At 48.4% G+C, this 24,217-nt stretch overlaps 1 long non-coding RNA gene across 5 annotated transcripts in view; it reads right to left on the bottom strand.

The window, feature by feature from the left end:
* The window catches only part of LOC113936332, an 89,665-nt gene extending 67,211 nt beyond the window's left edge, over window positions 1-22,454 (bottom strand). For 3 of the 5 annotated variants that reach the window (XR_003524232.2, XR_003524231.2, XR_003524233.1), the window contains exons 1-2: window positions 22,117-22,440; window positions 21,050-21,148 (exon numbers count right to left, since the gene is read on the bottom strand). This is a non-coding gene — a long non-coding RNA (uncharacterized LOC113936332). Of the gene's footprint in view, window positions 1-21,049; window positions 21,149-21,458; window positions 21,574-22,116 lie in introns of those variants that run through there. The other 2 variants (XR_004819761.1, XR_004819760.1) reach the window with 2 other exon arrangements.
* Between the last annotated feature and the right edge of the window lie 1,763 nt (window positions 22,455-24,217).

Here is a 24,217-nt window from a genome sequence, read left to right as displayed (position 1 = left end):
CTGCCCCTTATCCTGGGGACTGTTTCTCCTTTGCCCACAACCCCATTGCAGGTGACCTATTAGAGCATTCTCTGTGTGTGGCCCACCCAGGCCTGTGAAGAGCCTTCTAAGGACAAGGCACGCAAGACTGCTCCTCGCAGATGGATAACCTAGGAATAGCACCGTTCTGACCTCATGGGGAAGACTTGCGTGACAGTGTGCTGCCAACATGCAGATTCAAGTGATAGAAAGACAGCTGCTGGCTGCATTCCACTACCCTGAGCACGGCTACACCTCTTCCCTCCCCGGGATTTGGTTACCAGAGCCAAGAAAGTCCCCCTCTTTGCCTAAACTAGTTAGAGTTGTTTCTGTCATTGGCAACCCTCTCAGACCAGCTGCACCCCTGCCATTCTACGGAGTGGCCCCATGTGCCAGAGGAGAGGGCTGAAGGTGAACTAGACTGGGCTCCTTTCCCTTGCAATCAAGATGGCCCCGTAGGGCCACGCAGAGGGAGGCGCCATCCCAGTGATGCGCTCTCAGACACACTTAACAAATGGATGCTCCTGTAAGACTTGCTGCTCTTTGGGGGTATCACCTACGAAGAGACATTTGAGCCTAGGGTGCCATGCTGGATGAGAATTCCATTCAAAACGAATTGAGCTCCTGAGACACAGAGTAATATATGGTGGGTAAGGGAGGTCATGCTTCCTGAACTCCACACATTACTTGCCACGTGACTGGAAACAAGTTACTTAACCTCTCTGTACCTGTTCCTTCATCTGTGAAGCAGAGGTGATGATTTATTTATTTATTTATTTATTTTTTAAAAGATTTTATTTATTTATTTGAGAGAGAGAGAATGAGAGATAGAGAGCACGAGAGGGAAGAGGGTCAGAGGGAGAAGCAGACTCCCCGCTGAACAGGGAGCCCGATGCGGGACTCGATCCCGGGACCCCAGGATCATGACCTGAGCTGAAGGCAGTCGCCCAACCAACTGAGCCACCCAGGCGCCCGAGGTGATGATTTAAAAAAAATAAGTATGACCTCATAGGATCGTAGAGGATAAAGTAAGAAAATCTATACCAAGTACACAAACAGCACCTCGCATTTAGGCAGCCCCAAATAAGTGTGAAATATGAATAGACCCACTCGCTGAACGTTGCATAGAAAGAAGCAAGCAGAAATATTTGCGAGTCCACCAGAAACATGTGGGTGAAGAGGGAAAACACGAATCTGTCTGAACACACGTGCATTCCTCGCTTTTCTTATAATAGCCACTATGCATCCCACCCCAGGTGCTGTGTTTGCCCCCCAGGCACTCGCTACATCTCTTCTGAGACTGCCCCTTCTCTCACTCTCCTGTCATACGGTTCAGGTGGGGCTGATCCCCACCCCGCTGACTCCAGGCGGGGACCGAGGACCTCGTCTGGCCCGGAGAGCGGTATATCCCCTTGGCCTCAGTGACTGGTTCAGGGATGGGCGTATCACCCAAGGAAGGTCACCAGGGAACGAACAGCAGAAGGTGAGGATTCCAGGGGCCTTCTTGGAGGCTGGGCTACTCTTGCAGTCACCAGTCAGCGAGGAGGGAAGAAAATCAGAAGAGAGCATCACTGTGGAGGTCAGGCCATCCAGGCGGCTGCAGAGGTCGTGCTAAGGGGGAGAATGTGAAAACGGTGCCCTTGACTGGAGAGCGGAATGGGACCCAAGTGGGGAGGCAGGCCTCGGGGAAGAACACAGCCATCCAGACACAGCAACAGGGGAAGGAAGACCATGGGGCCCAGATCCAGGCGTGAAGGTAGTGCTGGAAGAAGGTGGCAGTGTCCTTTTGATGCTAACATTTCATTAGAAAGTTGTGGCACCAAGTGCAGCACCAAATAGCCACGCCTTGACCTTGGCTTCTCCTTGTGCAAGTCTCCAGGAATGAAGCGGCACCCAGCAGAGCTCAAGAGCCAGCACGATTCCTCCCAAACCACCCAGTTTAAATCTTGGCTATTGGACAAACCACCTCTCCCTTTCCTGATTCAGTTTCCCTACATGAAGAAAAAAAAATCTCTGAAAGTATCCAGCCAAAAGGTTATTGTGAGCATCCACTGTAACAAAGCTTAGCTCACAAACTTATCTTTGCTTAATGTTACTTATTGCTGAGAATGAGACAGTATTCAACGAAATTCAAGAAGAAAGGTATCAGGAAAGCACAGGGCTTACAAAAGGACTATGGCCCCCACTTATTTTTTTTTTAAGTTTATTTATTTATTTATTTATACCCTCTGAATGTGGCTTGTTAGGAAAAAACTAGCAGAGAAATGATTAACGGTGAGTTGGGTATTTTATTGGCTATCAAAGATGGAGCTACAACATGCAATCATCTTTCAGCAAAAGCTAATGAAAGCCTTTCTCCTACGAGTCTGGGTAAGTGTCCTGGAAAACAGAAGGCACCGCATTATTTCCAACATATTCCTTTTACTTCATGCATTAACCTTGATTTGTCAGAGCAAATCCTGGTCCTTTTACTCCCTCCTGCTTTAAACAGTCTTTCTAATTGTCGCTCGGTTTGGGATCCCAAGAGCTTTCTTAGCCCTGGACAATGGGCCTCGGTAAGACTGGGGGGCAGGGGAGAGGTACGCTATTCATTTGTAAAGTGCAGAAAGGGGAACCGCACGGCGCCTCTCTGGGAAATCGCTTCCCTTAAACAATCAGCCTTTCTTCCGCCTTTCTTCCCTGCCCTGCAGGGCGTGCATGCCTCCGGGGTTACAAGTAACCTAATTTGAAGGCCACAGCTCTGATGACCTTCAGGTCGCCGATTGATTTGGAGCCTCCAGCCTTCTGGGCCACTCAGTGTCTCCTGGGACACTCCCAGGCAGCCACACCAGACTGAGGGACGCCAGGAGCCTCCTTTCCTTAATCCCTCCAGCTGGGGCTGGATGCCCTGGCCACAGCCAGGAAGAAGGCTTGTACCTCAGCACAGGGGCCTGCCTGAGCCCCTGCCTGACCCCTCCAAGTGACAGGATTTGTATACCAGTAAGATCTAGGGGATGCAATCCGGTTCGAAAGGGAAACAAAGTGTTACTGTTTTCATATCCAGGAGTGGGGGAGGCCTTGACTCTCTCCACGTTTCCATACTCAGGAGGGAGGTAAGCACAGACCCTGTAAATATTTCCATGTCCAGGAATGGGGTAGATGGAGACCCTGCCTCTGCTTTCATCCACTTTGGGGGCAGGTGACCCAGTAAAGCTTGTCTCCAGCCGCAGTGAGGATTCAGGAAGAACCAGAATGTCCTGCACCCTCCTTTCCAGCCCCGCTCAGCCTCAACCTTCCCTAAGGAGGGGAGCAGGAAGGGAGGGGCAGAAGGGGCTCACCCCATTCACCTTGCAAATCAAAGAGCAAGAAGGCTCCCAGCTTCCAGCCCTGGTACAGAGCCCTCTGGGGCACCAGGAGCTACAGTCTATCCCTCTGATACCATATTACAGGACAGTGACAGGTGGTTCCCCTCTGGGAGCCCCTGCTCTCCCTCCCTGGTGGCGAGGAGAGGAATTCAAAGACCCTGCCTGGGACAGTCAGGTGTAAACTATAAATAAAATTCTGTCAGACGCCCACAGTGCAGCATTCACTTGTTCAACAAGTGTTTTACAAACACTGTGTCCCAGGCACTGGGCTAAATTCTGGGCAGTCACAGGAGCTCGTGGCGATGCGGAGAAGGGGACAGGGACTCTGACAAAGTCAAGATACCTTTTTAAATTAGTGGCAGGGCGCCTGGGTGGTGCAGTAGGTTATGTGCCTGCCTTCTGCGCAGGTCATTATCTTGGGGTCCTGGGATCGAGCCCCGTGTGGTGTGGGGCTCCCCACTCAGCGGGGAGTCTGCTTCTCCCTCTCCCTCTGCCCCTCCTCTGCTGGCGCTTTCTCCGTCTCTCTCTCTCAAATACATAAATAAATTCTTAAAAAAAATAAAATTAAAAAAAATTAATGGCAATGGGCAATGATTTCTTGGGTGTGACACCAAAAACGCGGGAACAAAGGCACAAGTACACAAGTGGGATTACAACTAACTTCAAAACTTCTGTGCATCGAAGGAGATAACCAACAAAACGAAAGGGCAACCTATAGGATGGGAGAAGATATTTGCAAACGGTAGCGCTAACAATGGGTTAATATTCAAATTATATATATAAAGAACTCCTAAATTCAACAAGCAAGTAAATAAACCCAATTTGAAAATGGGCAAAGGACTTCAACAGACGTTTCTCTGAAGACGATACGCAAATGGTCAACAAGTACATAAAAATGTGCTCTGCCTCATTAATCATCAGAGAATGCAAACCAAACCCACAATGAGATAGCATTTCACACCCACTAGGGTGGTTATTAGAACAAAACAGAAACAGAAAATACCCAATGTTATAACGGCGGGGAGAAATGGGAACACTTGCACCCTGCTGGTGGGATTACAAAATGGTGGAAACGCCATGGAAAACAGCATGGGGGGTGTCCCTCAAAAAATTAAAAATAGAACTACCCTGGGATCCAGTAATCCCACTTCTGGGTACACATGCAAAAAACTTGACAGCAGAGTCTCAGAGAAATACACCCATATTCTCAGCAACAGTGTGATTCACAACAGCCAAGAGATGGAAACAACACAAGTGTCCATCAGTGGATAAGTACATAAACACAATGGTATCCACACGATGGAATATTGTGCAGCCTTAAAAGGCAAGGAAATCCTGCCACATGTTACAATATGAATGCACCCTGAGGATATTATGCTAACTGAAAAAGAGGCTGTCACCAAAAAGACAAATATTGTGTGATTCCACTTCTGTGAGGCTCCTAGAGTATTCACATTCAGAGAAATCAAAGGACAGAGAGCCGGGGGAAGTGGGGTGTTGTTTGGTACAGAATTCTAGATTTGCAAGATAAAAAAAGGTCTGGAGATCTGTTTCCCAATAGTGTTTATGTAACTGTACACTTAAAAATGGTGAAGACAGTAAATTTTATGTTTTGTGTATTTTACCTCAATTTAAAGACTGGAGATAAGAAAACAGGGTAATCTGCTGGTTCCTCAGGAATTCCTACAGAGGAGAGGCTTCAGAAGGGTGAGAAGGAGGGACCCTGGTGCGGGTTTGTGCATCACTTTATAAATCACACAGAGAAGACATCAGTTATGCACATCAAAGAATGGGTGTCAATCGTGGAGCTGGGGCCACCTAGGAGGTGACAGGCATTTTTGGAGGGTGTAAGGGACTATTCTAGCTGTCTCTAACGAGACAACATTGAAGCCCCAGCCTAAATGAGAAGTCAAAGGAAGGTCTGTGTGAAGAACATACAGAAAAGGAGAACAAGTGTGAACCCCTGGAGAGAGGCTTGGGAGAAGCCTGGTGTGGCTGGAGCAGTGCATGTGACGTGCAAGGTGACGGGAGGTCATTCTGGGCTGGGGAAAGGGTCTTGTAGGGGTGAGAGGCCACGGGGACACTGCAATCCATAACGACAACATGTGAATGAGCTGGAGGTTGCCATCAGGTGGGGCTAGGATGCCTGAGCAGCAACAGAAGGGGAAACCACCCCGGGGTAGGCAGGTGAACGTTTCACAACCAGCCCTTAGGGGAACAAAACCATAGTCTGTAGCATTTGCCGATTTCCACTGTGCAAATACTCCCACTGAGGCTGATGGGCAAGCTAACAAGGTCACATCACCAAATGTGGTGGAGTTGGGAAGAGAGGACCGCGACTGGTGCTTGTGAGCCTGTGAAGGCCACTACCAGTCCACCGCTGGAACTTCCCTTCTTCTGGGCAGGATCAGAGAAGGGCTCCTGGAGGAAGTGTCCTGAAAAGTGGAGACAGAACCAGGAAGGAGAGGCCACAGGAAGGAAGGTGTTCCAGGCCAAGAGATCTGCCGCTCCAAGTCTGGCCCTCAAGAGCAGGGCCTCCGAGAAGGGCGGCGTGACAAGTATGGAGAGGGCAGACCCAGTCTGGCTTTCTTTGGTAACTGTGATGAAATGCATGTAGCATAAAATTTACCGTCTTAATGATTTTTAAGTGTACAGTTCAGTAGTGTTCTGTATATTCCCACTGTTGTGTGGCCAACCCCACCATCCATCCCCAAACTCTTTTCATCTTGCGAAACTGAAATACTCTGTCCCCATTGTTAGATATCATCTCCCCAGGCCCTGGCACCCACCCTTCTACCTTCTGTCTCTATGAATCTGACTCCTCTAGGGACCTCACAGAAGTGGAATCATACAGTATTTGTCTTTCTGTGACTGGCTTATTTCTCTTAGCATGATGTCTTCAGGGTCTACTCATGGAGCCCGTGTCAGACTGTCCTTCCTTTGGAAGGCTGAATAGTATTTCATGGGATGGACAGACCACATGTTGTTTATCTGGCCACTCATCGATGGACACTGGATTGCTTCTGACACTTGGCTATTGCGAATAATGTTGCTGAGACACTGGTGTGCAAGTATCTCTCTGAGATCCTACTTCTAAGTCTTTTGGGGATATAGCCAGAAGTGGAATTGCTGGCTACAGCCTGTTTTGCACATTCCTCTTTCCCCAGCATAATGTCTGGCACCAACAAGGGTTTTGGGAGATACTGAACTGTGCTTAGAAAAAGGTCTTGGGCAGAATCCTACGATCTTGGTACTGTATGCCCAGCATCTACCAAGAACTCCATAGAAGCTATTTCATTTAAGGTAGGATCTACTATAATACCCATTTCACAGTGGTAGAGAAGTGAAACCACTTGAGTGGGAGGAGCTGCAAGAGAAGCAGTATTTGTGGGCAGAGCCTTGGGTCTACTGGAATTTCCAATCAATGCTAAGGGGTGGGGGTGGTCTTCATCCGAAGGGGTCTGACTGGTTTTTAACAGGGAGGGTGATGTGACCAGATTTTTCTCTAGCGGAGATCCTTCCGACTGTAAGCAGAGTGCATCTGAAGCCACTCAAATCCGAAGTGACCCGGAGCTAATGTCTGGTCATAGAGATGGGGGAAAAGAGGAAAGGTCTGGAAGGCATCTACAGGGATAGTTGGGCACAACATAATGTGCAAGACATGGGCTCCCCAGTTCCCGCCTTGCGTATCATGTGGCTGACTGATAATAACCCTTCCCTAAAAATGGGACAATGTTTAAATAGAAATGGTTAGTAGTTGCTGGGCAGGGATCTCCTCAAGGGAGGGCAGCCAGTGTCTCCCCCTTTGCTGAGCCCGCAGATGTGTCCTTGGATCAAATGACAGCTGTGGGGGTGGAGAGGGCTAGCAGCAGGAAAAAGCAGGAAGAACAGGGCCCGCACTTAATCCGCCACAGTTGTTCTGGCTTTGAAAGGAATATGTTGTCCAGGATGGCCTCTCCCCTAGTTCTCTCTTTCACACAAGATTGTTTCATTTTTCCCATGCTAAAAGGAATATGTGCCCGTTGTGGCTACTTTCAAAATTACAAAAAAATTAATTAAAAAATTAAAATTATCCACAAGACCAACGAGAGATGAATTCTAGAAACATTGTGGAATATTTTCATACATTTTTCCCCATGAAAATATATTCATGAAAGCCACTTTTAATGAAATTGTGAGGATGCTATTCATTTGACAATTTTTAACTGAGTGCCTATTATGTGCAAAGCATTGTTCCAGGTGCTGGGGATATAGTGGCACTCAAAACAGACAAAATTAATTCCCTGCCTTGTGAACTTGACAACCTACACGGTGTGCACTTTGCTCTTCCTACTCTTTCCTTCTCCAGAAACAGAAGCCCCTATTCTCATCAAACAATTTTAGAGACATGCCTTATAATGAAAACTTAAATTGTCATTGTATGGACATGCCAAAATACGTTTGCCCTTCAGAAATTATTAGACTTCCAGTTCATTTCCAGTTTTTTTTGTGTAAATGTAAATAAAACTGTAATGAAAATCCCTGTACACACATTCTTTTGTGCCTTGCTGCTTCCTTCCTAATGGAAAATCCCCAGGATCAGAAGTATTTGGTCAGTGGGAACACAGACTTGAAGATTCTCTACAGAATTCTCTACAGAAGTTTAAAAATTCTTCCCCATCATCAGATAATATGGGGATAACTACTGTTAAGGTTTAGGGATATTTACTTCATTCTTTTTTCTCTGCATACATTATCTATCTGTCTGTCTGTCTATCTATCCATCCATCCCCCCTCCACTCAGCCAGCCAGCCATCCTTCCTTCCGTCTGTCCATCCATCCATCTACCCATCCATCTCTACCCTCCCTCCCTCCCTCCCTCCCTCCCTCTACCTCTCTACCTATCAGTCTAGACTTTGTCATCATTGGAAACTGTATCATGTTTGAAATCCTGATAGACAGTCCTGTTCCCAACACTAGCCCCTGTCCCTTTGGTCTTCTTCCTCTCCCCCAGCACACACACAAACTGTGGCATTATTGGCACATTCAGTCTGTTACACCTGACTTCATGTTCCTTCCTGTCGAATTTACAGTCCATGGTCCATTCTGACAATAACTCTATTAGTGTTCTATTACTGTGTAACAAATTACCACAAGCTCAGTGGCTTAAAATTCTATAGGTCTGAAGTTGAGGCAGGCTCTACTGGGCTCTTCGCTCAGGATCTCAGGAGACCAAAATCAAGGTGTGGGCTGGGCTGTGCTCTTATCTGAAGGCTTTGGGGAAGAATCCACTTCCAAGAATTCACTTCCACACCCCTCTTTGGCCATTACAGACCGCAGTAGCCAGCCTCAGTGATCCTCACCTCTTTGTGAAGGCTCTCCCACACTGAGCAGGGACGGTGAGCCGTGTCACCGTAGCACACTGCAGAAGTGACAGTGTGAGATGGCTCAGGCTAGATCATAAAAGACATTGTGATTTCTGCCTTGTTCTTTCTTGGATAAGATGGACTCTGAAGGAAGTAGGCCACCATGTTGTTAGAGACACTCAGGTGGTCCTATAAGGGTGGGAGGGACCGGGGCTTCTAGACAACAGCCAGCATCTACTTGCCAGGCACTTGAGCGAGCCATCCTAGAAGTGGATCTTCCCAACCTAGTCAAGCCTTCAGATTGACTGAAGGGTCTATCTTTTCTTTTTTTTTTTTTTTTCCCCAATTTTTTTTATTGTGGTAAAATACACATAACAAAATCTACCATCTTAGCCATTTTTAACGTACAGTTTGGTGGTATTAAATACATTCATAATGTTGCGCAACCGTCACCACCATCCATCCCCAAAACTCTTTTCATCTTATATAACTCAAACTCTGTCCCCATTAAATAATAATGCCCCATTCTTCCCTCCCCAGGCCCTGGAGACCATCGTTCTACTTCCTGTCTCTATGAATCTGACCAAGTGGTAAGTACTCCATAAAAATGGAATGGTAAAGTTCTGTCTTCTGGACACAAGGGTTCCAATTTTTTTTTTTTTAAGGGTTCCGATTTCTCCGTATCTTTGTCAACACTTGTGTCTGCTTTGTTTTGTGTCAACAGTAGCTATCCCGATGGTGTGAGGTGTCAGAACAGTGCTGTGCTGTGGAAGGGTTCCAAGCCGGAAGAGACACAGTCTGTGTTTTTACGTTTGTCTGACTGCGTTTTGGAGAATGGCTGTGAGGGATAAGAGAAGTTGCTGCAATAGGAATCTACTGTGGCCATCACTGCGGGGAAGATCACAGCTGTGGCTTTGAGACAGAACAAGGGGGATGGAGAGAAGTGGAGAGATCCGAGTGATGTTAATGGCGGGGACAGAAAAAAGATGGCAGTTAGGAGAGAAATTTATGTCTGGAAATCTCACCAGAACATTAACACAAGGCCCAGTGTCCAGATGAAAATTTCAAGTCAACAGCCTTCTAAGGAATTTCCCTGATCCATGAGCTAAACACCTGCTGGAGTCCAAGCTATGCACACATCAGTGTCTAATAATCAACGGAGGGACCCGTTTTCTTGGAAGGGCACAGTGTGCCTGTAATCCAGAGAATGCCCATTTCCAAAATGGAAAAAGGTGAAAGACCAGCTGTCTGTTTTGCAAATATATCCCTGGTTCCTGGTTTTAGTGAGTGTCCCCTAACACCCAGGATACCGATCATCTTTCATGTCTTCTACCTCTGAGTGTATTTCCTATCACCCCACGAAAGTAGGTTTATGGAAGATGCTTCTCAAGTTGAATAAAAGCCACGTTTTACTATAAAGCAATGAAAAAATGTCACTTTTATTCCTTTATCACCTCATATAGCAGTGGTTCCCAACTGGTTGGGGGGGGTGGCAATCCGGGCCCCCAGGGGACATTTGGCAATCAATGTCTGGAGAAAAATTTGGTTACACGACTGAAGGTGGGTAGTGGCCAGGGACACTGCTCAACATCCATCATCCACAGGACAGCCCTACACACACACACACACACACACACACACACACACACACAAACACACCCCAAAGGAAAATCAGATGTCAATGTTGGTAGTGCTGAGGTTGAGAAACCCCGTTCCGTAGACACTTAAACATACACGTGTACCCCCACCCCCAGGCCTCACAATATTCATAACCCCGTTTTCACAGGGAGTTATACTGCATCATAGATGAAAAAAGTGTACAAACACAGCTTCAAGGAAAGTGGAGGATTTGCCTCTCCTCATCTCATACTATGTAACTAAATGGTTCCCCTAAACCCTCGTAGTGGAAATTCTAGAGCTTCCACTGCTTAAAAGCCTAATGGTTTTTCATAAAGGAGCTTCAGTTATTTTTCTGATAGCAGTTGGTGGGGGGGGGGTTGTTAGTTGGTTTGAAGTAAGGGAGTGGTAAAGTCTTATTTGTGTGGGGCATCGACTGGAGGGTGGGCAACAATGGAAGCAGGGATACCATCAGGAGACCAATGGAGTGCTCCAGGGGAAGGGGAAGGGTGGGAGAGGCCCAGGGGCCAGCAAAGGAGGTGGAGAGATCTTGTCTGAAGGAGGAGGTGCTTCTGAAGCATAAGGGACAGGACTTTGTGGTATATGGGGACTGTGATTAGGGGAGGGGTGCGTTGACGTCCATGCTTCTGCCTTACAGCTGTGATAGGCATTTCCCTTCCCAAGAGACGTGCAGGCTAATGACCCAGCCAAGATTTAACTCCCTGAGAACAAAAAATCAGTTCCTCATAGGGAAGGAAGACCAGAACAGCCAGGGCATGTCCAGGAGTGGCGTGGGGCCATTTCCACTCCTCTACTTCCCCTAAACTCCTTTCCTGAGGAAGGACTGGGGCCTCCAGGAGGCCCATTTGGGGAAATGGAATTGGAAATGGGCAAGAACCAATCTCTCCTGAAAGGGTGAACCGGGGCTGCCACTCCATTCTCTGGGTCACAAGAGGGGCCAAGTTCCTGCTGCCAAGCCACCTGGGCTTGAATTACGTGGGGACTTCTGGCGTGCCCCTGTTCCAGTCTGCACCAGGACATCCTAGCTGTTGCTGAAGAGTGGGTTGGAAGGAGGCAATATGGAGGCAGGGTGGCCATCAGGGAGGCAGTTCACAAATGGAGACAGTTCTCCTTGCACTGTACTAATTCAGTGGACAAAACGCACCAAAATTTCTGCCCTCATGGAATTCAGTTATAGTGCAGGTTTTCTCAGCCTGGCAGGACTGACACTCTGGGCTGGATAATTTTTGTTGTAGGGGTCTGCTCTGTGTTTTGTAGGCAGTTTAGCAGCATCCCTAGTCTCTGCCCACTAGATGCCAATAACACCCCTCCCCCTCAGTTATGACAACTAAAAACATCTCCAGACATTGTCAAATGTCCTGTGGGCGTAACACTGCCTCAAGCTGAAAATCACTGTTCTAAGAGGAGAGGACAGCCAGAAAAGATAAACAGAATCCTTAAGGAAATTATACAGTGTTCTAGCAAGTGATATGTAATCAACTTAAAGAGGGCAGAGAATGCTAGGCAGTGTTAAAGAAAAACTTACTTGTGACACTTTTTTCCAGCTTTACTGAGATGTAAGTGACATAAAACATTGTGTAAGTGTAAGGTGTACAATGTGTGGATTTGACACACTTACATGTTGCAAAACGATTACCACCATAGCTAACACCTCCATTCATCCCTTCAGGACACTTGTCCAAGATGGCAAAGAAGATTTTGTTCGAGAGAGCTACTACCATGGGGTTTTGCAGTAGGGGAGAGAGGTCAGGATCACCTCTGAATACAATAAGGAAAAGCAGAAATTTATAGCCAAGGAGTTGGGTAGATGTCAGTTGGTTAAAAATTATTAAGAGGTAGGTTAACTATTTTTTTCTTTAAAAAATATTTATTTGTTTATTTAGAGTGCGAGCAGGGAGAGGGGCAGAGGGAGAGGTGATTCTTGCAGAAGGCAGACCAGGGTGACAAGAGGCTGAAAGTGATCAAACCAACGGCAGGGAATTTTTGCCAAACTGACTCAGGCCAAGGACAGAGCCTGAGGTTGGGGTGGGGCTTTATCAGAAAGGCTGAGTAGAGTTAGGTCAAGGAAAGGGTCTTTGTCACAGTGGAAGGAAAAAGGTGTTGCGTTTTTAAACAGGGAGGGCAGGAGAAGCCTTGTCAAGGAGGCAAGAGTTGACAAAAGGATTGCACTGAAGCTGCAGATTGCTTTGGGTTGTATGGACATTTTTACGATATTAATTCTTTGGATCCATGGACACAGGGTTATTCCCATTTATTTGTGTCTACAGTTTCATTCATTAGTGTCTTATAGTTTTCAGCATAGAGATCTTTCACCTCCCTGGTTAAATGTATTCCTAAGTATTTTATTGGTTTTAATGCTATCATAAATGGGATTGTTTTCTTTCTTTTTCAGATGATTCCTCATTAGGGTACAGAAATGACACTGATTTTTATATGTTGATTCTGTATTCTGCAACTTTACTGACCTCACTGATCTCACAGTTTTTTTGGTGGAGTCTTAGGATTTTTAACATACCTCAACACAACTGGAAAAAAAAAGTATTAAAGAAAAAAGAGTTGACAAAGGATGAGCAGCGCTGGGGATGAAGAAAATGGGAAGGCTGAGAGAGAAGCAGAGGGGAGGTCAGACGGAAGAAGGTGTATGTGAGGTACAGCCCACGGCGGGAGGTGTGAGAGGAAGTCGGGAAGGTACAGCCCACGGCGGGAGGTGTGAGCGGAAGTCGGGAAGGTACAGCCCACGGCGGGAGGTGTGAGCGGAAGTCGGGAAGGTACAGCCCACGGCGGGAGGTGTGAGCGGTAGTCGGGAAGGTACAGCCCACGGCGGGAGGTGTGAGCGGTAGTCGGGAAGGTACAGCCCACGGCGGGAGGTGTGAGAGGAAGTCGGGAAGGTACAGCCCACGGCGGGAGGTGTGAGAGGAAGTCGGGAAGGTACAGCCCACGGCGGGAGGTGTGAGAGGAAGTCGGGAAGGTACAGCCCACGGCGGGAGGTGTGAGCGGAAGTCGGGAAGGTACAGCCCACGGCGGGAGGTGTGAGCGGAAGTCGGGAAGGTACAGCCCACGGCGGGAGGTGTGAGCGGAAGTCGGGAAGGTACAGCCCACGGCGGGAGGTGTGAGAGGAAGTCGGGAAGGTACAGCCCACGGCGGGAGGTGTGAGCGGTAGTCGGGAAGGTACAGCCCACGGCGGGAGGTGTGAGCGGTAGTCGGGAAGGTACAGCCCACGGCGGGAGGTGTGAGAGGAAGTCGGGAAGGTACAGCCCACGGCGGGAGGTGTGAGAGGAAGTCGGGAAGGTACAGCCCACGGCGGGAGGTGTGAGAGGAAGTCGGGAAGGTACAGCCCACGGCGGGAGGTGTGAGAGGAAGTCGGGAAGGTACAGCCCACGGCGGGAGGTGTGAGAGGAAGTCGGGAAGGTACAGCCCACGGCGGGAGGTGTGAGAGGAAGTCGGGAAGGTACAGCCCACGGCGGGAGGTGTGAGAGGAAGTCGGGAAGGTACAGCCCACGGCGGGAGGTGTGAGAGTAAGTCAGGGATGTTTCCGGTTCTGTGGCTTGGAAACTGGGTGGATGGTAGCCCATTTGCTGAGTTGGGGACTGCTATAAGAGGAAGGTCCTGTCCAAAAAACACCTGGTTGGACTTCTTCTAAGCTTTGCTGCACTCTAGGTGCTCACTGCCTTCCAAACAAGAAGGCCCAGAAGTCAGCTTCTAGAACTTGGTGAGAGGTCTGGGCTGGAGAAGAAGGAGGCCATGGGAAAGGATGAGCAAAGCCAGGATCAGGGTGAGGTGAGTGGAGCATTCCCCTCACATGCAAAATTTAAGGGCATGGCAAAAGCTCAGGAATCGAGATAAAGAACATTTTAGCAGATTGTTTTTTTAAAAACCAAAATGAATGCAAAAGAGTCCATGGTGAACAAAATATCCAATTTTTAAAATTTTTTTAAGTTTTATTTATTTATTTGAGAGAGAGAGAGAGAGAGAGCGTGTGCAAGCGAGTCCATGAGCGGGGGCGGGGGAGAGGGGCAGAAGGAGAGGGAGAAGCAGACTCCCGCCTTAGCAGGGAGCCCAACGCGGGGCTTGATCTCAGGACCCTGAGATCGTGACCTGAGCCACCCGGGTGCCCAAAATATCAAACTTTTAGATTTTAGATTTTTTAAAATCTTAATTTCACTAAAATTTTGGGTTTAAAATTTTTAATACATTTAAATTTTAGGTTTTAATGTTTAATTAAAATTTTTTATTTGTGATTTTAAAATCTAATTTAAATTTTTTAAGAATTCTAAAGACAGGATGAGTAACGGTGCCATGCCACATCATGTCAGAGCTTGAGGGTAAAGGAAAAATCAGCAATACCGACTGGCTTCGTTTAAAATGTTGGTACTATTCATCATGGATTGTTTCGCATTCATTTTGATTCTTTAAAACATTGCATTCAAATATTATTTATCTTAACACTGAGTTTTTTGGTGCCTCCTTAAACTCTGAGACACTTACATCACCCCAGCCTAGACCCCAAGACTCTGAGAAGTGGAGAGCACCGGTCCTGGCTCTGCCCAATTCACCATATAGGTGTTTACCTTCCGAGTGGGAGGACAGGACACCTAGGGAGAAATGACACTAACTCTCTGGGGCTAATAAACACCCGGAGGCAAGCATGATTTATCCCCAGGTTCACTATTCTCCACTCAACCTCTGCTCAAGGAACACTAAATTCCCCAAGTTGATATTGTCCCCGGTAGGAGGGGCAGGCAAGCAATAAACGGGCAATCCAGAATATAGAGAATTTATATGAATTTTGCTCATATGGAGAACTCATGGCACGTGACCAAAAACCAGGGATAATAAGGATGTTGTTGCTCCTACTGGAGGAAGGAGACACATTCCCAGGAAAGTACGGAAAGCTTAGAAATGTAGGAACAACTGTGATTATATATGGAGCTCTGCATTTACTTTGTCAAAACACAATGAGACTACTATTCTGTGATGGGCTGAATTATACATACCGCCCCCCACCCCCAAATTCATATGCTGAAGTCCTAACCCCAGTACCTCAGAATGAAACTGTATTTGGAGATAGGACCTCTCAAGAGATAGTTAAGGTAAAATGAGGTCATTCGAGTGGGCCCTAATCCAATCCGCCTGGCATCCTTGTAAGAAGAGGACATTTGCATATGTATGGAGACAGGTGTCCCCCCCCATGTGAAGACAAAGGGGGAAGACAACTGTCTACAAGCCAAAAAGAGAGGAGGACTCAAGAGTAAACCAACCCCGAAGACACCCTGATCTTGGACTTGTGGTCTGCGGAACTGCACAAAAATAAATTTCTATTGTAGTGGTGCCGTGTTATGGCAGCCCTAGCAGACTTACACAACTCAATATCTGAAATCAACGGACACTGCTTAACTGATTTCTTACCACAGTAAGGGAGAGCGATACTAGTTGGGTCATCTCTGTGCAGGATGGACCGATTTTATACAGAATCTGGAGTTCAGGGTTTGGCAGGCCTTCCGGGACACAAATAGGTTGACATCATCGGTAGGACTGTGGCCTCTCAAGTGAGACCCCTGTTGATTGGTTGGCACTTAGAGGCGTGTTTATCGGAGTGAGTCCATCCTTGATGGGCTCTTTCAGTGGCTGACTTTCCAAAGCAAAGTGCTGACACCAATTGTTTGGCTTGAAAAAAGTGCATTCTCTGAGGCGAGTTGTCACTGATCGGTTGAATGGGTTTAAAACTGATTCCGATGGCTGTTTGTTCCCCTGGCTGGAGACCAATGCGTCTTTTCCCAAGCTTGTGGGAACTTCCTTATTCTCAACTTGTTTGGGACTCTGGCCCCACAAGACTGTCAGCCCCGTGAAAAGAGGAACATGACCTGAATTGCTCATCCATATGTATCCCGGGGCCTAAGAACATGACTGGTATCGATTAAGGTACTCAATAAATGTTGGAAACTAGTACCATTCCTCGCTCAGTGTGCTTCCTGGGAGTCATCATCTAGGTTCCTTGAATGAGAATGGGAGAACGGCCTGGTCAAAGGATGTGCACATCTTCAGCTCTGATAAAAGCTGGAATGAGGTGGGGCCAGGAAGCCAAGAGAACAGAGGTTCCAAGAAGGCGCCAGAAGAAAGTGTTTTTAAGAAGGACAAAGAGGTCAGTTGTGTTGATGGCCACAGTAAAGCCATATAACATGAGGACAGAGACATGACCATTGCATCTAACATAGTAAATTTGGGGCAGAATAATTTCAGGGGGTGTGGGGTGAATGTAAATCTATTTAGAAGGAACTGATCAGAATGTGCTCTAAAATATAGTGTATTAATAGAAAATTTAAGGCATAGCAAGGCCAACAGATCAGAAGATGACTGTCATTAAAGACATTGTTTGTTACTCACAATTCCCAAGAAGGGTCCACCATGCTATGCAGGTCTACACAGGCCAGTCAGGAGGCAGAGAGAGTCGGGGGAAAACGTGGGTAAGATCCTTTACTGTGGTTTCTGAAGGAACAGCTGAGGTAGAGTAAGCCAGGTTAGGATTGGCCAGTTCTAATAATTTCAGTGGGTTCTGGGGCATAGGGGATGTCCCTAGTCCTCTAGTACCTGGCTCTGGGGTAAGTAGAGTAGAGGGATGGTGGTCCGGAGTGTGAAAGGCTGGTAAGGGTGTGGTGAGGAATGTGTAGACTCTGAATTGATGAATTTGCATTTGAAAAGCACACCCCCAGAAAGAGGACTTCTCCTGGGGGTGGTGGGGGTGCTGTGAGGGAGGCAGGAGGCCAAGCAAGGTGACACCAGCATATTGTTTGGTTGTCCAGAAAAGGTGTGTCCGTATCGGCCTGTAGAGCAGATAGTAGAGCAACACGTTTACAGAAGCTAGAGACACAGTTAATACAAAAGAGAAGGTGAGGCACGAAGAGTGGGAAATGAGCACAGACAAATCTTGAGGGAAGACGTGGGCTCCACAGAGAACAGGGAGAGAAGTCATCACAGCTGAGGCGTGGGAGCTAGGAGACAAGTATGACGATGAAGTCTGGGACAGAGAGCCTGGTCTGAGGTGTTCACGTGATCCAGGCTGAGGGACTTGGAATTTATCATAAGGGCAACGGAAGCACATTTAGGAGACAGTTGCCCAGAGAGACATGGTGGCAACGTAGACACGGAGATGGAACAGGTACAGAAGGACCCAGCTGAGAGGTTTCGAGATGGTGAGAGACGATCGACCTTTGCACAGGTATAGAACTTTGCAGGCAGGTGAGAGGGAACATTCTGGCTGAAGCTTGTCCTCCCTGAGGAAAGTGAGCTCCAGAAAGTTCACACAGGTTTAGTGTCCACAGGGGCCTCCCGCCAACGCCCTGGCTCAGACTGTTCCTTTGACTCCCGAGCCAAATGCCAGGCAGGGACCAAGCAATGCATGCAGTGCAGTCTATGGGATGTGTGGGTGTGGAGGAGAGGGGATGGAAGTTTTTCTTAGAAAGGGCACACGTCCAACATTCCAGCCACATTTCCAAACCAGAAAAAGATGTCCCTGGTAATAGTCTTTCCCACCAGTTATCCCTGGATCCTTGTTTTCATCAGTGTTAGTCCCATTTTCAGGGGCTGATAGTCTATTCTCCTTCATGTCCTAATAAAACAGTTTAGTGTCCTGAATCCCTTTCACAATGACCAGTACAGAGAAACGGCCTGATTATTGTCCATTGAACTAAATTCCAAAACTCCAAAATACATCCTGAATGAAACCATAAGAGAGTGGGAATATTTTTACTGTCACTATTTGTCACCTCCCTGTATCTCTACCAAGGCGCGCACACACAAACACACACAACGCAAGTATATACTGATGAACGTTTTTTGGATAGTAATACGATGTAGTTGTTCATAAGGTGGTACAAACATAGCTTCCAGACACATTCTGTTTTCTAAGCCAACTGCCACTCCTCAGACCTTCCAAACGGAACTTGGAAGTCTCCGCTTTACGTGAGCTTTGGTGGGGGCTTGGGTCTTCAGTGAAAGAACTGCAGGAATCTTTTGAAGGATTTGAGGTAGAGGTATGACAGGCTGATTTTCATTTTTTAAAAGGCATGGAGAATGGATTCGAAGGGGGTAAAAATGCAAGGGAGTTCGTACTCGATTGTAGGAACCAAGCCATGGTAGTAGTGGCCTTCACCGTGTTGGGAACGATGAGATCAGGCCCGAGGAAAGAGCTATTTCAGGAGGCAGAGTTGGCAGGGCTGGTGACTGATGGGACACACCAGGTGTGCGGAGGAGAGTGACCAAGGACAAGAGCCAAGTTTCTGCCCTGGCCTCTGAGAAGAGCTGCGTTTCAGCGCAGGCGGATGGCAAGTCCTCTGCAAGACCGGGACCACGTTTAAGTGGACATTTCTGGGCAGAGGAGTTCTAGAAGGAGGTACAGCCAATTGTGCCCACCCTCTGGGAGGAAAGAGGTTAACTCCTGAAAGCAGGCCTGGCTACGTAGTTTGCAAGGGCCCAGCGCAAAATGAAAATTGTCCAAAACACAGGAAAAAGTGTGCATCGAAGGCCCGAAAATATAACACTTCTTTCTTCTTTCCGAGGTCCCCCTCATGACCTGTCCTGGTGTTTTTCCTTTGCTAATTAATGCATGCTTCCTCGCAGAGGAATAGCTGCGTGGTGAGTGCAGACCCTCCCAGGCAATCGATTCAGGGGCGTGTGCAGAGCACACGAGCTGCTAGGTTCCTCCTCCCATCTGAGCCAGAGTGAAGCAACATGCCCTGGGCAGGGCAGCGACGCAAACCAAGTATTTCCCCACCACATCCCAACATAGGGGGGATGAGCAATTTCCAAAGGTCTGAATCAGGCGTGGGTGAGAGTCCTGCCCCTGTCAAATTGCCCACTGAATGCACCCGCCTCCACCTCCTCTCCTACCTAACCTCTCAGCCTCACTCTTAAAAGGACACTTGTCATTGGATTTAGGGTCCACTCAAGTAATCCATGATGAGCTCATGTCAGAACTCTTAATCACATCGGCAAATACCCTTTTTCCAAATAAGGTACCATTCACAGGTTCTGTGGATTTGGATGAGAATGTAACTTTCTGGGGGCCACCATTACACCGTCTACACTAGCCCTACCTGAAAGAGAAAAAGCCTGACTCAGTCAGATAGTGTTGGGAATACATCTCCTCCCCTCTTCCCTTGTTCTCCCCTCTCCAAGAAAAACTGGGTCCTTGAGAAAAAAAAGCTAGGGGAGGAGAAAGGAGACAGGAAAGAACAAGCATTGACTAAAACATCCTGACTCACCCTCCCAGCTCCATCCTTCTCAAGGCTTCCATGTTCACCACCCAGAAAGAGGGCAGAGGGGGACTGAGGTGGCTCTGCCTTTTTCCTGAAATACAGGAAAAAAACCAGGCCCAGATGAGCCCCAAAATTTACAGCAGGCCTCTGGTCCTATCGGCATTTTAGGAAGGTCACCCTGGCCTAGGTTGGGGAATGAATGGAAGGAAGGAAAAGTGGAAGCAGGTAAACCAGCAAAGAAGGTGGTACACTTGCTACTGGGGGTCAAACTGCACCCCCCCACCCCAAGTTGGGGCCAGACACCAAATTTGCCACCACCATGATCTTGGACTTCCTGGCCTCCAGAACTGTGAGAAAGAAGTATCTGTTGTTTATAAGCCATCCAATTTATGATAGTTCCGTTATAGCAGCCCGGATGTATTAGGACTGTGTCAGTGAAAGTTTGAATGGGTCGGTCCAAGCGTTCTGAATTCAGGGAATTGGGTTCTGAAGTGAATCCGGGATAGCTCATCAAACTTCACCATGGCCTGGAGGACACATTCTTCTACACTGTGTACCTCCATTTGTTTTTATTCCATGACCTCCAAGAAACCTCCTGATTTATATTGACTTTGAAGTGGTCAACAAACCCACAGTCTTCCAGTCCCTACAAAGAATTTCTTCCCACGGCTCCCTTTGTAAATCACTAACAACACTGGTTAATGTTTATTGAGAGCTTACTTTGTGCTAAGCCCATTATGTACATTATCTAATCTAAGCAGCAGGAGAGAGACTAGGGGACTCTAACTCTCTTGCTTTATTCCCTGGTAGGCAGACAAGATGGTCCTAGCTCAGGCACACTTCCAACCAGTTGAGCACCCAGCAAAGAGAATGTCATTCCTCACAACCCCCAGGGAAAATTTCCAGGTAATTCTCTGAGTGGCTCATCTGGAGTCATGTGCTCATCCCTGAACCAATCACCATGCGCACAGCAACAGACAGAGTGACTGACCAAGCCTGGGTCAGATGCTAATCAGTTCCCCATACAAAAGAGGGTTGTGGCAAGAATTAGGGGGAAAGAGTATTGGGCAGAAAAACTATAGATGTCTGCAATAATATAAATTATGTTTATAAATATTAAATAGACCAACTATGCCTCTGGCATTTTCAATTAAATTGGCCAATAAATTCTCTTTTTTTAAGTCAATGTAAGTTAAATATACTATTTGTTATAAGAAAGAACACTGAATCATTTACATATTTTTCTCTTTTTCCGCCAGAATGTAAGCTCCATAAGAACAGATACCAAGTCTATTTTGTTCACTGCTGTAGTTCCTTTGCCTAAAACAGTACCTGACACCATAGCTGGTGCTCAGTAAATATTTGCTATGTTTGTGATCATCTTTTTAACATCTGACCTCGATCCCACTAAAAGCACTTCTATGCAGCAAAGTGTTTTGTTTTCAAAACTCACCTCTGTACCCTCTAGATTCCAATATATGTCTCACACATCATGGTCTCTCAGAATATACTGAAGAATGAACGAGTAAGTACACGTTTCTCCTGCTCGACTCTAAAGAACAGAAAGGTAGAACCATGAATGTTGAACAGGAATTATAACTTTAGAATCTAGCAGTGTCTGACACACAGAATGCCACTGCCCGTCCAAATACCATCGTTGAATGATAGACTGAATGAATTAATAAACGGTAAATATGCATAATACTAATGTCACTGCTGCTTGCAGCAGCTTCTGAGCTGAAAAGCTATGACTTTGTGGACTCTGCCGAGGTTCACAGAGTCGACATTTTGTTCTTCTGCAGAGACGCCCCCGCCCCCCCCCCCCCCCCCCCCCCCCGCCAACAACAGATTTTAACACGTACAAAAGTCTTGCATAAACCACCAATAGAGGAGGCTTTAGGGCTTCAGGCAGTCCCCCCCATCCCCCAGCCAGGCTAGGTTGACGTCAATGGTTCTGGCTTGTTCTCCTTCAAGAGCTCTTAGCTCTTGTTAGCTATGGAGGCAGGTTCAGTCTGTTACCATGGAAACTGCAGCTGGAGTGGGGAAAGGGAGGGAGACTGAGGAGTGGGCAGGGACTGGAATTTTCCAGCTCAGGAGGCTGACTGTGTGTGGAATCAAGACACAGAATCAATACACAGTCAGTTCTCAATAAATATTCTGGGGATGACTGAACAAAAATGTGGAAACTTGGACAAGGGACTTCCTGTCTGAGCCTCTTTCCTCATTTGTAAAGTAAGAACGATTCTCCCACTGCATAGGAGGTTTCAATTAAGATAACGTAAATCCTTAGCACAGGGCCAAGCACTTTATAAATCAAAGCTTCTCAAGGATGGTCTTCAGATCTGCTCAGCCATTATCTATAAATTCCAGATACCATTTTTTTACTCTTCTAAGAGGAATGCAGTCGTCTTCCCGCCCCACATTACCATGCTGCCTCGTCACTAAGGCTCCAGATAAAAATCTAGGAAACCCGGCGTTCCCAAATGGGACCTATCGAACGCTCACACGACGGTCATTTACCGGTCCTTGGAAGAGCAGTGGCGGGGCATCCCCTCCGCGCCAGGCACCACGGACACTCGCCCTGACAGGTGCCTGCGCCCTCGGGGCTGTCGTTCTAGGACGGAGGGAATCAGTTCTCCTTTCCCCCAGAATATATCGGACCCAGTGAAAATGGGGCCCGACGGGATTCTAAGACCGACACTTACTTCCGGGCTATAGCTAACACACGGCCTAGCTCACCAGATAGCCCGAGCCCTACCCTGGGCGCCTGGCTACGGGGAAAGGACGTCCCTCGGGCCCACCGCGAGGCCCTCGAGCGCAGGGCAAGGCCCTCGAGCGCAGGGCCCGGGCTCCACGGCGGCTCTCCCAGGCGCCCTTGCGCGGGGGCCCCAGGGTGCGCGTGCGCACTCAGTACCCCCGCTCCCAGCCGGAAGTACGTGTTCTCGGGGCCCCACCCCGTCCTCCCCTGGGAGCAGAGGAAGGCTTAGAGACCCGGGACTGTAAGGTCGTAGCGAACCGCCGCCGTGCGGCGACTGCAGAAAATTCTGCAGGCCCGCCTGGGGCTTGACCCGGAAGGCCCGGCCCGGCGCATGCGCGGGCCGCCGGGCTGGGGGCCGCGCCCTCTTTGGCGGTCGCCGTCGGGCCCGCGAGGCCTCGTGGGGATGAGGGCTTCCGCTCCCTCACGGTGACTCCAGTGGCGTCCCCCGCCGGCGTCACAGACTAGGTTCCCGCGTTCTCTGAGCCCGGGATTCGCGGGGACCGCCGCGGACCCGAAGGAGAGCACTCCGGGGGGGGGCGGGGGTCTCGGAGGAGGACCGTCGGAGAGTGTGCGGAGCGGCTTCCCTGCGATGGGAGAGCCCACCCTCGAAACCCCCCCCCGTAAGTGCACAGGCCCGCGGTTTTCCGAAGCACGTGGGTGGAGCTGTGCAGCACCCCCCCCCCCACGCCGTGTTCGACCGGCCGCACTTCCCCCGCCCCCCCCCCGGCAGAACCCCGCTCACACCCGGGCCGCCCTCCCTCGGCGGGGGCCCCCGGCCCCAAGCCGCCACCCACGCCCTTGACGTCTCTTCCGACGACCTTCTCTGGGCCTCTCCTGAGGATGGGGTGGTCCCATGGGTGGTCTTTTGCGGCTGGCTTCTCCTACTTAGCGTAACGCTTTTGGGGGCCGCGTGCCGTAGCGTTGAGCCGGCCTGGGGCCCTGCCTCCCCTCGAGGGGGGTGGCTTTGGTTCAGAAGTGCTCTGCGGGGGTTCGGATGAATTGCCAAGGCTTGTCCAGGCATGGTGGGAATGCTGCCGCACCCACCCCCCACCGTGAGTTTGGCTCGGTTTTGCCAGTTTGTTTTCCCTGGGTCAAGCTTATTTAATTAGGATTCCCCCCCCCCCCCCCCCCAGATTTAGTACCATAGAATCATGGGGAGTTACTAAAGACGCTGACTTTGTTTACTGCCTGGCTTGGCTTTGGATCCAGGCCCTCTCACGTGCTAGGGGTGAGACTTTGGACAGCCCCTCAACCTTCCTGTGTCTGTTTGCAGGAGATGATCTTCCCAGAGTGGAGTTACCGCGCAGAAAGCCTTAGTGCGTTGGTGCATGCTCCAGGTAAAAAGGTTAGCTATTATGAACTTTTAGGGGTCCTTTCTTGGGACAGCGGCCGTGATGGGTCAAGAAGTGGATGCTACCGCAACCCTTGAGCTAGGGCTTCAAGTTCATTGAGAAACTTGTTTTTTTTATGACTGAGACCATTTTGTGGCTCATAATTATTATCTCCCTGGGAGTTGGTAGGAAGTTTATAACCATCTCCCCCCAACCACCAGTATTATTTTGATAGTTTGGGTACTTTATATTTTCTCAGGAAATTGTGCACTTCCTTAATGTTTGTAGATTTATTAGGTTCAAAATAAATGGTTTGGTGTTAAGAGTGTAGTCTCTGAAGGCAGAAACAAGGCTTAGAGGCCTGAGCTCTTACCAACTTTGGTGACTTGAGCAATGTGCTTGACCTCCTCAGGCTCCAATTTCATGCTCGGAATTGGACAACAATAGCACCCTACCTTCTCTTGTTGTCAAGAGGATTAAATGGAAATCTTTTGACTTAACACAGCACCTGGCAGCATGAAGTTCCATCACT

This window comes from Zalophus californianus, chromosome 17, assembly GCF_009762305.2.
Source record: "Zalophus californianus isolate mZalCal1 chromosome 17, mZalCal1.pri.v2, whole genome shotgun sequence".
NCBI lineage: Eukaryota > Metazoa > Chordata > Mammalia > Carnivora > Otariidae > Zalophus > Zalophus californianus.
Note: the sequence above shows the minus strand (reverse complement) of the source record. Positions and strands in the feature narration are given on the sequence as shown.